The following is a 13,617-nucleotide window of genomic DNA, read 5'->3' as shown; positions in this document are numbered from 1 at the left end:
AAAAAAATGTTTTGCAGCATTAAAAGTCCAATCTTAATCTCCTAATTCTTACAGCAGCTGTAATAAAAAAAAGGAAGAGAACTTACAACTACTAGACCCGGTTGCAAAAGAATTTTATCCATACAAGCTTTTTGAAAAATCAGTACACCACGACATTTGTGAAAGAAACTATGAAGGAAAACCCTTTTATGGAGCAGAAAAACGATACTCTAAAGTATTACAACTTGAAGAACTTTTCCCTACGGATTCGGTACTGCTCAACAGAAGTAGGGTCGTCAATCTCCTTCACTACATAAAGTCACTAGAAAGTTTAACTAGCAGTGAAATCGATTTAGTAACCTTCCCGCAAAGAGACAATACAAAAAAAGTTATAGTATCGTTTTGGTCATATGTTATCCCTGAAATCATACTCGAAGAAAAAGAGACATTGCATAAACACGGGTATGATGTTATCCCAGTAATAAACCCTGAGGAAGACAGAAACTATGCAGGGTACGATGAGCAAATACGATCAATTGCAAATTCCCAATATAAAAATCAGTTTCGACATACTGACTTGGCTGGAGAGTCGACTTCAGGATTTAATTCCGCAGGGAAAGACTTTCTACAAATAAAAATAAAAGTGGAAAATGGAGGAAGGGCAGTATGGCACCATGACTCCAACGGAAGAGACTTTAGCGAAAGTATAAAGTCTTGGTCACGGGCTTCAGGGAATTGTAACAGTAAGAGATTCTCTGCATGCCTTGGGCAACCTGTTTAGCAACGGCCTAAAAATAACATCGTGGAATATGGCGGGGGGAGATACGATCAAACTAAAGGAGGCTATAAGTAATCATCCAGATATCTTACTGCTACAAGAGACTTGGGCAACTGACTCTTTTTCTTTGAAAAACTATTATGTCTATGTCACCCCTGCCATACCCACAAATCGGGGCCACGCAAAAGGTGGTTTGGCCACTCTACTGTCAGAGGAATATCTGTGGGGCCAAGAAGTTATTCAAACTAAATCTTACCACCTGCAATGTATAAAGGTCTCATTAAAAATACATAATACGGCAACCGAAAAGGCAATTTTGCTCTTCAACATATATGCCCCTCCTGGCCAGAATGAAGATCAAACGTTTGTGGAGATAATGGAAATTATTGCGCAGATAGTAGAGGACCAATTACATATTCCTTATATAATAGCTGGTGACTTGAATGGCAAAATTTCTAACCTTGAAATTAGAAAATGGGCTGAATTGTATAAAGAGGAATTAGTTGAATTTTCAGCCCCGCAATTCCCTAAAGGTGCGAAATCCGATAAAAGAGGAAAACTACTATTATCAATATTGCCAACTTTAAATGGTGCAATCTTGAATGGCAACCTGGAAGGCGATATCCCGGCGTCTTTCACTAGACGGGGTAATGGAAGTCCATCCACTATAGACTACATCATCTGTAGTATGAATCTACTGGAGACTGTTACCCACCTACAAGTAAAATTAAGCCAAGAGAGTGACCATGCGCTGATGAATTTAACTACGGAATGGAACCCTCAAACTGCATTAGATGCACCATTAATTTTTCACAAAAATTCTGTCCTGATAAATGGAGATCAGAGAAGAATTTTTTGGAGCTCTAAAATTATGGACAGAATATCAATCTTGATTGAGTACACTGACCTCCTAACAACAATTTTCTCGGAGGACCCAATAGAGAATTTTGAATACGTGATTAATGAGCTTAGGAATTTTTTATGGGATAAATTACATCAGGCTCCTTTTGGAGTTAATAGGTGGAAAAATCAAAACTTCAAAAAAAACAACCAAAACTCCATTACGAAGAAAAAACTGAACAACCTCATTCGTGGTCATTACATGAATGCCTCTATATCTACTGAGAAAGAAATTAACCGACTAAAAAATAAACTCAGGAGAGAGAAGTTAAGAAATAAAAAAGATATTCAAGACCGTAATTGGATTGACATTCAGGTAGCAGCAAAAGACTCTAATCAACGCAAATATTGGTCCCTCATAGCAAAATTAACAGGGACAAAAAAGAAATTACAATCAATACCTGTCCCCCCAAAGGAGTGGGAAACTTATCTCACTGATTTGTACAAAGCAAATCTGACTATATTAGATGGGAAAAGCCTGGAAAAAGGAAATAGCAAAACTAAAGTGGACTTACAATTTCTTTCTGCTACTTCAGTGGAAAGGACAATCAAAAAAGCAAGAAAAACAGGTGCCTCTGGTCCAGATCAGATCCCTATAAAGATTTATCAAACAAATCCAAAGGAATGGGGTAAATCATTATCGGATCTATTCAATTTTATCCTCAAAATCGGACAAATACCTAAATCCTGGCAGGGGAGTACGATTATCCCAATATATAAAAAGGGGAGCAGGACAGTAGCCGGAAATTATAGGCAAATTGCGTTAATGGACGCTGCGGGTAAAATCTTTGCAGCAGAAGTTCTACAAAGACTAAAGGACTGGGCTTTTTCACTGGATAAAATTCCGATGTTTCAAGCTGGCTTTAGGCCAAAACATTCGGTCACAGATAACATTGCTGTTATTCAAACGATACTAGACAAATATGTAATAGGAAAATCACAGCCGGTATATGCAGTGTTCGTTGATTACACGACTGCGTTCGACCGTGTCGATCGACCAACTCTATGGCATAAACTCAGGGAACTTGGAATTCCAGAACAACTTCTACAAACCATCGTGAATCTCCACACCAATACCTGGTGTCAGGTGCAAATGGGAGGAGAAAAGGGCCTAACAAAAAGGATACAAACAGCCAATGGTCTGAAGCAAGGGTGCTTACTGGCACCATTATTATTTTCCCTGTATCTCAGCGACCTGCCTAAACAGTTACAGCAGGGTTTATGTTTATCACCTAAAATTGCCAAACAAAACATACAAGTACTAATGTACGCTGATGACATAGTAATGCTTGACCTAACCCCTTTTGGGTTACAAAACTCCCTGGATATACTTCATGCATATTCAAAAGCAAATTTTTTAACCCCGAATTTAAATAAAACACAGATTGTGGTTTTTTCAAGGAAGAAACGTAGAAATAATTACAGTTGGAACTTAGGTGGAAGAAAAGTAGAAATAGTGAACGAGTATCCCTATCTTGGCAGGATACTATCAAAGAACATCTCCAATGCAAAACACATTGAAAATCTAATTAGGAAATCTGATGTACACACTGAGGCTCTTTTAAGACTCTATCGCTCCACCGGAAGTCGGCACTTCTCTTCCTTAATCAAAATTTATAAAGTAAAAATTCCACCTGTATTATCATATGCAACAGAGTACATCCCGATAAAACAGTGGACCTACATGGACCGTAAAGAGGGGAAAATTTTAAGAAAATTAATGAAGGTCTCTGACTCCGTACCTGTTCAGGCTTTACGTTTGGAGTTCTCGATTACAAGTTCTTTTGCCACAGCAGTAGCCAATGTAATCAGGTGGAGCTACAATCTACTTAAAGCTAAGGAGGGCACATTAAGACACCTATTGAAAAATGAACTTCTTTACAGTGAAACAAAAAACCAGACCTTCTCAAACAATATGAAAATTATATTCCAAATGGCAGAAATCACCTCGGATATTCTATGCAGTTGGTCAGCAGCTCAACTGAAATTGTTTCTAAGATGTTACACCCCGAAACTAAGCTACGAATTAGACTATGAACACTGCAAAAAACTGAAAACATATAAATCCTTCGTGGACTCATTGGAATATAAGCAAATTCAACCATATATCAGGTATTCCCTGACTCATGGTGTAAGGAGGACAATCACCATGCTAAGACTGGGTATCCTACCAGTATTAACTTACACAGCAAGGTGGTCGACTGGAAGATCACTCTTATGCCCCCTGTGTGAAGGGGGAGACCAAGATATTGAGCATTTGCTGTTTGTGTGTCCCAATATAAATGTAACTACTGCACGCACCAGATACCTTGCCCCGATCTATCAAACTTGTAGAATTGTCAAAGTGAGTGAACTTTTGCAGCTATGTAAATATCCGTCAAATGAATTTGTTTGTTATAATTTTTTTAAGTTTCTAAAAACTTTTTTACCATTGTATTGATTATATGTAAAAATTATTTTTCCTTTATATCTGTAAATTGTATATTTGTGGTCCTCTATATGAGTACCAATACAAATAAAATCTTTTTGACTTGACTTTGACTTACAGCAGCTGTCAAAAAACTAGCAATACAATACATAATAACAGGGGTTTCCAACATTAACAAAAATAGCAGGGCAGGTTTATACTGAGAAAAACTCATCTCTTTCAGCAAAGGTTTGACATATCGCTTACGGGGTTCAGAAAACCAAGGGCAAAAAAATAGGAAATGCGCAGTATCCTGAATAGACTTGTCATCACATTTACATGGGGTAGAATCCTCTAACGTACACCAGATTTTCATATCCCATAAGACTGTATGAATTTGATTGAAACGGAATTTTGTCAGCAACCATCTATGGAAAAAGTTTGTTACCACTGACAAATAAGGCGCCATCTCAGGGATGGTAGTTATCATTACATAACTCCTCACTGAGGATTTACCCAGTTCCTTCGCCTCTCGCTCCGCGTCACAGTGCTTAATGAAATTGATCTTCACCCATACTAGATCTTCTTTACATAGGGATTCCGGTCTTTCAAAAATCTCAGGACGTCCTAGCTTTGCAGCCACATTCTCTACATATGACAACCACTGGATATCCCTCACGTGATCTAGTTTCATACAGTCTTTAATGATTATATGATTCAAACTAAGATTCTGGTTTAACCAGAGTTTTATCCATAACATTATGGGTGCTAATTTTAGCATATCAATAATAAATCCCACCCCTAATTCAAGATGTAGGGGATAGGTCGCTGTTTGTTGGGGCAGACCAAGCAATGATCGTAGGAATTTATTTTCTTCCACTTGGATGCAATCTGTTTTTGTGTATCCCCAAATTGCTGCCCATATCGTGCTATAGAAACTGATTTGGCTTTGTAAATAGCCAGAATAGCCTCTGTGGGTTTCCCCCCAAGTCTTTTTGCAAACCCCAATACTGCGGAAGCAGAACTTCTAACCGCATTTGCCTTGGAGGTTACCTGCGGAACCCAGGTTCCCCTTTGATCAAACACTACACCTAAGTAGGTAAAAACCTTTACACCGGAGATAACTTCACTGCCACAGAAGAATGTTTTTTCTTTACTTTTAGAACAACCCACTGACATTGTATGCGATTTGGCACTATTAATGACCCAAGTCCAGATTGGACATAAAGGATCCAAAAGAATCTAGGAGTTTTTGTAGGGCAATCGGGGTCCTGGCTATCAGCACCGCATCGTTGGCATAGAGGAGCACCGGGATTGGTCTCCCCCCCATGCACGGTATGTCCTGAGTTACAGCTGTTAAGTTGTCCTCCAACGAATTCACGTACAACGTGAACAGCATTGGGGCCAAAATACAGCCCTGGCGTACCCCTCGTCGGGACCTAAAGTTTGCTGTACACTTCCCGTCGGTAGTCATCCTAATGGAGGCATTTAGATCTTTATGCAGCTCCGCCAGGAAGTATACCAAAGAGGAATCAAGGCCCATTGTCAGGAGCATAGTCCACAGCTTTGATCTATTAACTAGATCAAAAGCTGTGGATAGGTCCATAAAGCCTAGGAATATAGATCCCCTTTTAGCCTTCGTGTACTTTGATATTATCGGGTGGAGGTTAAGACATTGGTCCTCTGTGCTCCTCCCCGCTCTGAAGCCATATTGTACATCCGTCAGGATATTATTCCTGGTAGCCCAAGCTGTTATTCTGGCTAGTACAACTTTTCCTAAGATCTTAACAGAGGAGTCCAATAATGATATGGGCCTATAGCATCTTGGATCTCCCCTCTGGTCTTTTTTAAACACGGGGATTATGGTAGCTCTGGACCAAGATTTTGGAAATCCCTCAACAGTTGAAACATTAAAAACTTTAGATAAAATATCTGCCCAATAAAACGGGTTAGCCTTAAACATATCCGAAGGAACCCCATCGGGTCCAGGTGCCTTTTGACCTGCGCTACTCTCGATTGCTTCAATAACTTCAATTATGTTGAAGTTTACTGGCACTATAGGAAATTCTGAAGCAGGAATCTCAAAGAGCTCCTGCTCCATGTTGCTTCCATAAATTTTTTCAAAATGGTTAAGCCAGTCGTCCTCAGGGATATTAAGTTCCAGTTCCACGTTTTGATCACGTGCAAATAGTGGGGTATTTATTATTGACCAGAACTTCGAGCTATTTTTTAAGGTAGCTTTATCCATGAGCTCCACCCAGGCTTCCCTTTTTAGATCATGTTTACGTGCTTGGGTTGCCCTGGAATAGTCCTTTCTCAGCTGCCGCACTACGGCTATGTCCCTTGGGCAGGTATTAAGTGCTTTTTTTAGGCGGTTGTGAGCTTTACTACAAGTAGTGTCAAACCAACCTAATGCCGGTCTATTTTTCCCTCCCTGGCCTTTGCATGTTAAATTCAGGGATACTATATGGCAGATGTCTTCAAATGAGGTTAGAACCTCCTCTCCTTTTGAAAGGGGATTAACACAGATGTTCAATTGTTCTGTAGCCTCAGTGGTTATGGTGAGAAAAAAATCATCTGGTACTACCTGTCCCCACTTGATCCTCCTCCCCTGGTCTTTGGTCTTAATTGATAAAACAACCTGAGATGTATCAGTAGAATTCATAAGGGAGAAGCCATTAACTAGCTCCATCCCCAAGGGGTTATGGTCGCTCGCTGGCATCGGTACAGCGTTATAAGAAATCACGAATTTAAGAAGACCTAACGATAAAAATATATAATCAATTATTGAATCACAGTCCCTTCCAGTATACGTAGATACCCTAGTATTTTTGTCAAAAAATTCTGCCTCATATAAATCATTGGTTGCCAATAGATTTTCCATAACCACCCCCTTCTGACTGTGTTCAAAGTGTGGGGGGTAAATACTGTCAGGGGCATCTGAGTCAATTAGGTCACAATTTACACATAAATGTACATTAAAATCGCCCAACAGTATAAAATGGCAATAAGTGGTTTGCTTTTCTTTATATGTAATTAAAAAGTCAGTTAGCCACACTAAGTGTTCATTTACAGGGTAGCCATTCGGTGAATTATAACAATTCACAAAGAGTACTTTGTTGCCGTCAACCAGAGTTACCTCTAAGACTAGACAGTTATGGGTGTCACAATCAACTTTTATAATTTTACCCTTTACATTCACCGAAACCAACATCAGCAGGCCCCCTCTGTTCCTTCCTGCAGGAGATGGTAATGCCGGGACAAAGAAAGAAGTAAATCCATCCAACCAAAAGTCACAGTCCAAGTCCCAGGTCTCCTGCATAGCAACAATATCATAAGTTTTTACAAAGTTCAGCCAGTTGGGATCTTCTCTCTTGGACCGTAAACCGGCAATATTCCAGCTTAATAATCTGATTTTATCCCTTTTATCAGGGGTACCCAGCTCCGGTTTACATCCATTGCTAACTGAAGAAGGTACAGGAGTCATAGGGGCATGGACCACTACAGCAGCATCTTCCATACCCTCTCCAGCCCCCGTCAATCGCACAACTCGAGACCCGACAAAGCGTCAAATCTATTGTGCGTACTAATGTTGGGTCCAAACCTAAAGAGGTTCTCCCTCCCTGGAGCCTGGCTAGGGATAGCAGATAGAGGGCCATAAGGTGTGAAGGAGCTTCTGCCTAAGCTGCCCAAGCTAGGGGTGGAAGGTCCTGTAAGATAATTATAGAAATAACCCAAAGGGCGCACACAGATACTGCTGCTATCGGTGGCCATCGAGGCTGCCCTTAATAGAACTGTGGCCACATGCTGGGGGAATCTGAAATTTACCACCACGCAATCACCAGTGCAAGTTTTGCGTGTGGGGCCAATCCAGTTTACCCTCCTAACTGTGATTATATCTCCTGCGAATTTTGGAGGGAAACCACATTTTGAATTCAGCCAAGATACAACTTTATATTTTAGGGAGTCATGTGACTCCTCAAATGGCTCAACCAAAGATGAGTTTTGTGGGGGCACATTTACTAATGCAATTACGTAAGGGGCACAACTAGGGGGAAGATCAATAAAATTACTTCTCCTAATAGGGGTAGCAATTGGCTTTGTGACTGGCCCAGGTTTGGGGTGTACTCCAGTACTGATAGATGGAGGTGGGGGTAGGACAGAAGAACCAGGAGATTCTTGCGTAGCACTAGAGGATTGACTTAAGGCGTGTACGTTTTTATCAATCATGGCTGTCCCGTTCCTGCCATTCTCCAAGGAGTCTGTATTAGATGTGGGTAGAGAGGGGTTAACTTTATCTATGTCAGCTAACTGCTTCTCTAACAGGCCACCTAGTCTTTTGACCTCTGCAGTAACGGTTTCCAGCTGAGACACTAGAGGTTTGAGGGATTCCGCTAGTTTCAACTCGAATTTGGCTTCCATAGTTTGAATTAACAGGCCCAATTGCCCAGGGCTCAAAGTTATATTATCCTCACTCTTATTCCCCACCATAACAGGCAAATCCGGGAAGGGGTTGCTATCAGATTGATAAGTTTCTGCCTTTCTTTTCAGTGTATGTCTTCCCGCCCTCTTACCTTGCTGCTTCCAACAGGTTCTAACTGGCCTAGAATGGATTTGGACAGGAGCTGCCTCCTCCTCATACTCTGAGATGGACTTGTCAAGTACTTCTGTATCCGGGGCCTGGTGGTTCAGTGCTTCTACTGCAATGATTGCCTCTGGTTCAACGTCTGTAATGGTGACAGTATCCGGTAGAACCTCTAATGGAAAGGGGCTCTCCTTGACTTGGCCTTGATCTTGATCTGAGGAATTACCTCTACCCAAGGAGACCCTTCTATCATTATTGATCTTGTTCACCATTTTTACAAGAAAATTGTCAATAGAACCCGCCCCCACAATAGCCTTGTCTTTCATGGGCCCCGGCATGTGTGCTGGGCCAAGAGTTTAATATACGCTAACCAGTTCAGAGCTTACGACGGTGAGGTCAATTCTATAGCACAACAGTTCACGAAAGACCTTATGCTATTACACTCTCTTTACCTTGTGGTTGCGTTACGAGTCTCCAGATGAATTGAGCAGGGTCTCTGGCCCTGCCCTGCCTCCTCCGGCCCCGGACGGCCACAGACGGCCCCGCCCTTGTCCCGGGCTTCTCCCTGGCGCCTCCGTGCGCTAGCCTCAATCAATCAATCAATCATGCCATTTGTATAGCGCACTACTCACCCGGGAGGGTCTCAAGGCGCTTGGGGGGAGGGGTATGCTACTGCTCGAACAGCCAGGTCTTGAGTTGTTTCCTGAAGGCGAGATGGTCCTGGGTCAGCCGAAGGTGGATGGGGAGGGAGTTCCAAGTCTTGGCAGCCAGGTAAGAGAAGGATCTTCCTCCGGCGGTGGCTCTTCGGATGCGTGGTACGGCTGCGAGGGCGAGGCTGGTGGACCGTAGCTGGCGGGTGGGCGTGTAGAAGGTCAGGCGGTCGTTGAGGTACTTGGGGCCCAGGTCGTGGAGAGACTTGTGTGCGTGGGTGAGGAGCCGGAACGGGATCCTCTTGTCGACGGGGAGCCAGTGCAGGTTCCTCAGGTGGCTGGAGATGTGGCTGCATCGGGGGACATCCAGGATGAGTCGGGCGGAGGCGTTCTGGATGCGCTGGAGTCTTTTCTGTAGCTTGGCTGTGGTTCCGGCATAGAGGGCGTTTCCGTAGTCCAGTCGGCTGGTGACGAGTGCCTGGGTGACAGTCTTCCTGGTCTCGGTCGGGATCCAGCGGAAGATCTTGCGAAGCATACGCAGGGTGTTGAAGCACGATGAGGAGACGGCGTTGACTTGTCTGGTCATCGAGAGGGAGGGGTCCAGGATGAAGCCCAGGTTGCGTGCGTGGTCGGTTGGCTTGGGAGCGGTGCCCAGGGCTGGGGGCCACCAGGAGTCGTCCCAGGCGGAGGGCGAAGATCCCAGGATGAGGACTTCCATCTTGTCCGAGTTCAGTTTCAGGCGGCTGTCCTTCATCCACTCGGCGACGTCTTTCATCCCTTCGTGTAGGCAGGTTCTGGCGGTGTCGGGATCTCTGGTAAGGGAGAGGATCAGCTGGGTGTCGTCGGCGTAAGAGATGATGTTGAGGTTGTGCTGGCGTGCGATGGCTGCGAGAGGTTTCATGTAGATGTTGAAGAGGGTGGGGCTGAGTGAAGATCCTTGCGGGACGCCGCAGATGACTTCGGTGGCCTCGGAGCGAAACGGGGGGTGTTCTTCCGGCGAGGAACGAGATGATCCACTCCAGTGCCTTCTCTTGGATACCGATGTTGCTGAGGCGCTGGACTAGGGTGCGGTGGCAGACCGTGTCGAACGCAGCGGAGAGGTCCAGGAGGATGAGGGCCACTGTTTCCCCCTTGTCGAGCAGGGTCCGGATGTCGTCGGTAGCTGCGATGAGGGCGGTCTCGGTGCTGTGGTTGGCTCTGAAGCCGGACTGCGAGGGGTCGAGGGATCCGTTCGTCTCGAGGAAGGCGGTCAGCTGTCTGTTGACGATCTTCTCGATGACTTTAGCAGGAAAAGGGAGGAGCGAGATGGGGCGGAAGTTTTTGAGATCGGTGGGGTCCGCTGTAGGTTTCTTCAGGAGGGCGCTGATCTCGGCGTGCTTCCAGCTCTCCGGGAAGGTGGCGGTGTTGAAGGAGGCGTTGATGATGTTCCGTAGTTGGGGTGCGATGGTGGAGTCGGCCTTGTTGAAGACGTGGGGTGGGCAGGGGTCGGTCGGTGATCCGGAGTGGATGGTGTTCATCGTGCGGGCTGTGTCTTCGATGGTCACCGTGGTCCAGGTGCGAAGGGTGGTGGTGGGGGGCGTTGGTGGGGCGCTGGTTCGACGGTTGGGTGCGTGGGTGGGGCGCTGAAGCTGTTGTGGATGTCGGCGATCTTGCGGTGGAAGAACGAGGCGAGGAAGTCGCAGAGGTCTTGTGACGGAGTGATGTCGTTGGTGCCGGTGCTGGGGTTGGAGAACTCCTTGACGATAGTGAAGAGCTCTTTGCTGTCGTGGGCGTTGTTGTCCAGTCGTTCCTTCAGGGATTTCTTCACGGTCATGTTGTCGGTGGTCCGGTCGAGGAGCCAGGCTTTCTCGAGGGTGCGGCAGGTCTTCTTGGAGTCCTTGAGGTCGTCGGTGAACCAGGATGCCTTCTTGCTTCTGGGTCTGCTGGGAGGGTTCTTTAGCGGCGCGAGGTCGTCGGCGCAGGCGGTCAGCCACTGTGTGAAGTTGCGGGCTGCTTCGTTGGGGTCCGTTGTGTTGGCGGGTGGGCTCTGGCTGAGGGAGGTGATGAGCTGGTCTGCGGTGATCTTGCTACAATTCCAATTCCGCCTCGCGTCACGGGCGCCCCTAAGGCTGCTGGGGAATGTAGTCTTACGGGAGGCAGTCTCCCGGCGCTCCCCTTCTGCAATCATGCAGCCGTTTCCCTCACGGCACCGCCCGATGGCGTCCTCAACACCGGCACTGGTCTCGCGCTGGTCTCGCTCCCCCAGGGGCTCCTGGGCACGTCGGCTTTTCAAGCGCCTCCGTGCGCTAGCCTCGTGTCACGGGCGCCCCTAAGGCTGCTGGGGAATGTAGTCTTACGGGAGGCAGTCTCCCGGCGCTCCCCTTCTGCAATCACGCAGCCGTTTCCCTCACAGCACCGCCCGATGGCGTCCTCAACACCGGCACTGGTCTCGCGCTGGTCTCGCTCCCCCAGGGGCTCCTGGGCGCGTCGGCTTTTCAAGTGCCTCCGTGCGCTAGCCTCACGTCACGGGCGCCCCTAAGGCTGCTGGGGAATGTAGTCTTACGGGAGGCAGTCTCCCGGCGCTCCCCTTCTGCAATCACACAGCCGTTTCCCTCACGGCACCGCCTGATGGCGTCCTCAACACCGGCACTGGTCTCGCGCTGGTCTCGCTCCCCCAGGGGCTCCTGGGCGCATCGGCTTTTCAAGCGCCTCCGTGCGCTAGCCTCGCGTCATGGGCGCCCCTAAGGCTGCTGGGGAATGTAGTCTTAAGGGAGGCAGTCTCCCGGCGCTCCCCTTCTGCAATCACGCAGCCGTTTCCCTCACGGCACCGCCCGATGGCTTCCTCAACACCGGCACTGGTCTCGCGCTGGTCTCGCTCCCCCAGGGGCTCCTGGGCGCGTCGGCTTTTCAAGCGCCTCCGTGCGCTAGCCTCGCGTCACGGGCGCCCCTAAGGCTGCTGGGGAATGTAGTCTTACGGGAGGCAGTCTCCCGGCGCTCCCCTTCTGCAATCACGCAGCCGTTTCCCTCACGGCACCGCCCGATGGCGTCCTCAACACCGGCACTGGTCTCGCGCTGGTCTCGCTCCCCCTACTTGGCGCACCATCTCTCACAGCTGGTTTATCTTTCGGTGTCTGCTGATGACCAATCAGTTTGGGTGTCCCTGGAACTAGCTATGTTATAGGCACCGCCGGGCCTTTGTTTTTGTAAGGACTCCATTGCCTCCGTGTCGGACCACTGCCCGCCCAGTGAAGGCCATGTGGTCCGTCTGGAAGGACTCCCATAAACTCTTGTAATTGTATATCAATGACTCCATTAATCGGGGAGCCACACTTATTAAATGGTCGGATTACTGTTGGTTGCACGATGCTCAGATGGCCACAGTGGGAAGAGAGGGGGATCCTGATCACTGATGACTTTTTTGCCATCCAATCCTTCTGGTCTTTAGAGTCGTTTTGGCCAAATTTCAACTTGCCTCGCTCGCAACGCTGGCGATACTGGAAACGGTAGTACTGTCCACCGGGCCTCTTGGGGAGGGACCCCGTCTCTCTCCCAAACTCTCCTATTTGTGAATATATTTGGTGCTGGGGCCTCTCGAGGGGCACAAACTAGGTTAAGGGTACTGCTGGGGCTTGATATTTTGTACAACTTTAGTGCCTCATGTCGTTACATCGCCGCCTACTGTGAAGGCTATGTGGTCCGTTTGGAAGGACTCTCATAACACTTGCATTGCAATCACTCCGTTCACAGTCGGATGACTGTTGGTCGCGCAATGCTCAGGTGGGCACAGTGGGAACAGAGGGAGATCCTGGCCATCGAGTACTTTCTTGTAATTACTCCTTCCTGTCTTTCAAGTCGCTACGGTCGGATTGTAGTTTGCCTCGCTAGCTACAGGGGCAATACTGGCAATGGCAGCACTGCCTTCGGGCCGCCTGGGGGAGGCCCAAGCGCTCTCCCGGACTCTCCTATTTGTGCATATATATTCACCACTGGGGCCTCTCGAGGGGTTCGGTCTCTAGCTTATACCAGATCATTGTTGATGGTTTTTACTCTCACAGTATGCGGAGGGTGCTCCAGTTATCGAGGCAGGTGCGGCTTGGGGTCACTTACAAATATCTTGACTGAAGTTCTCCAGCCTGGGAAAACAAAACCACTACTGAGCTCTTTACACGAGGACCTCACTGATACCCTCTTAGGGATCTGGGCAAAACCTTGCTCTGGCCCTCTGGTAAACCACCAAATTGCCACCGACCTCTCCCTAAATCCCTGCATTTTTGTCTCATCACCTCTCTCTTGATAGGTAAGTGGGGCAGGCACCGACTAGTCGGACTAATCTGAAAAC

Source organism: Lissotriton helveticus, chromosome 7, assembly GCF_964261635.1.
Source record: "Lissotriton helveticus chromosome 7, aLisHel1.1, whole genome shotgun sequence".
Taxonomy (NCBI): domain Eukaryota; kingdom Metazoa; phylum Chordata; class Amphibia; order Caudata; family Salamandridae; genus Lissotriton; species Lissotriton helveticus.
This window is presented reverse-complemented; position numbering follows the sequence as displayed.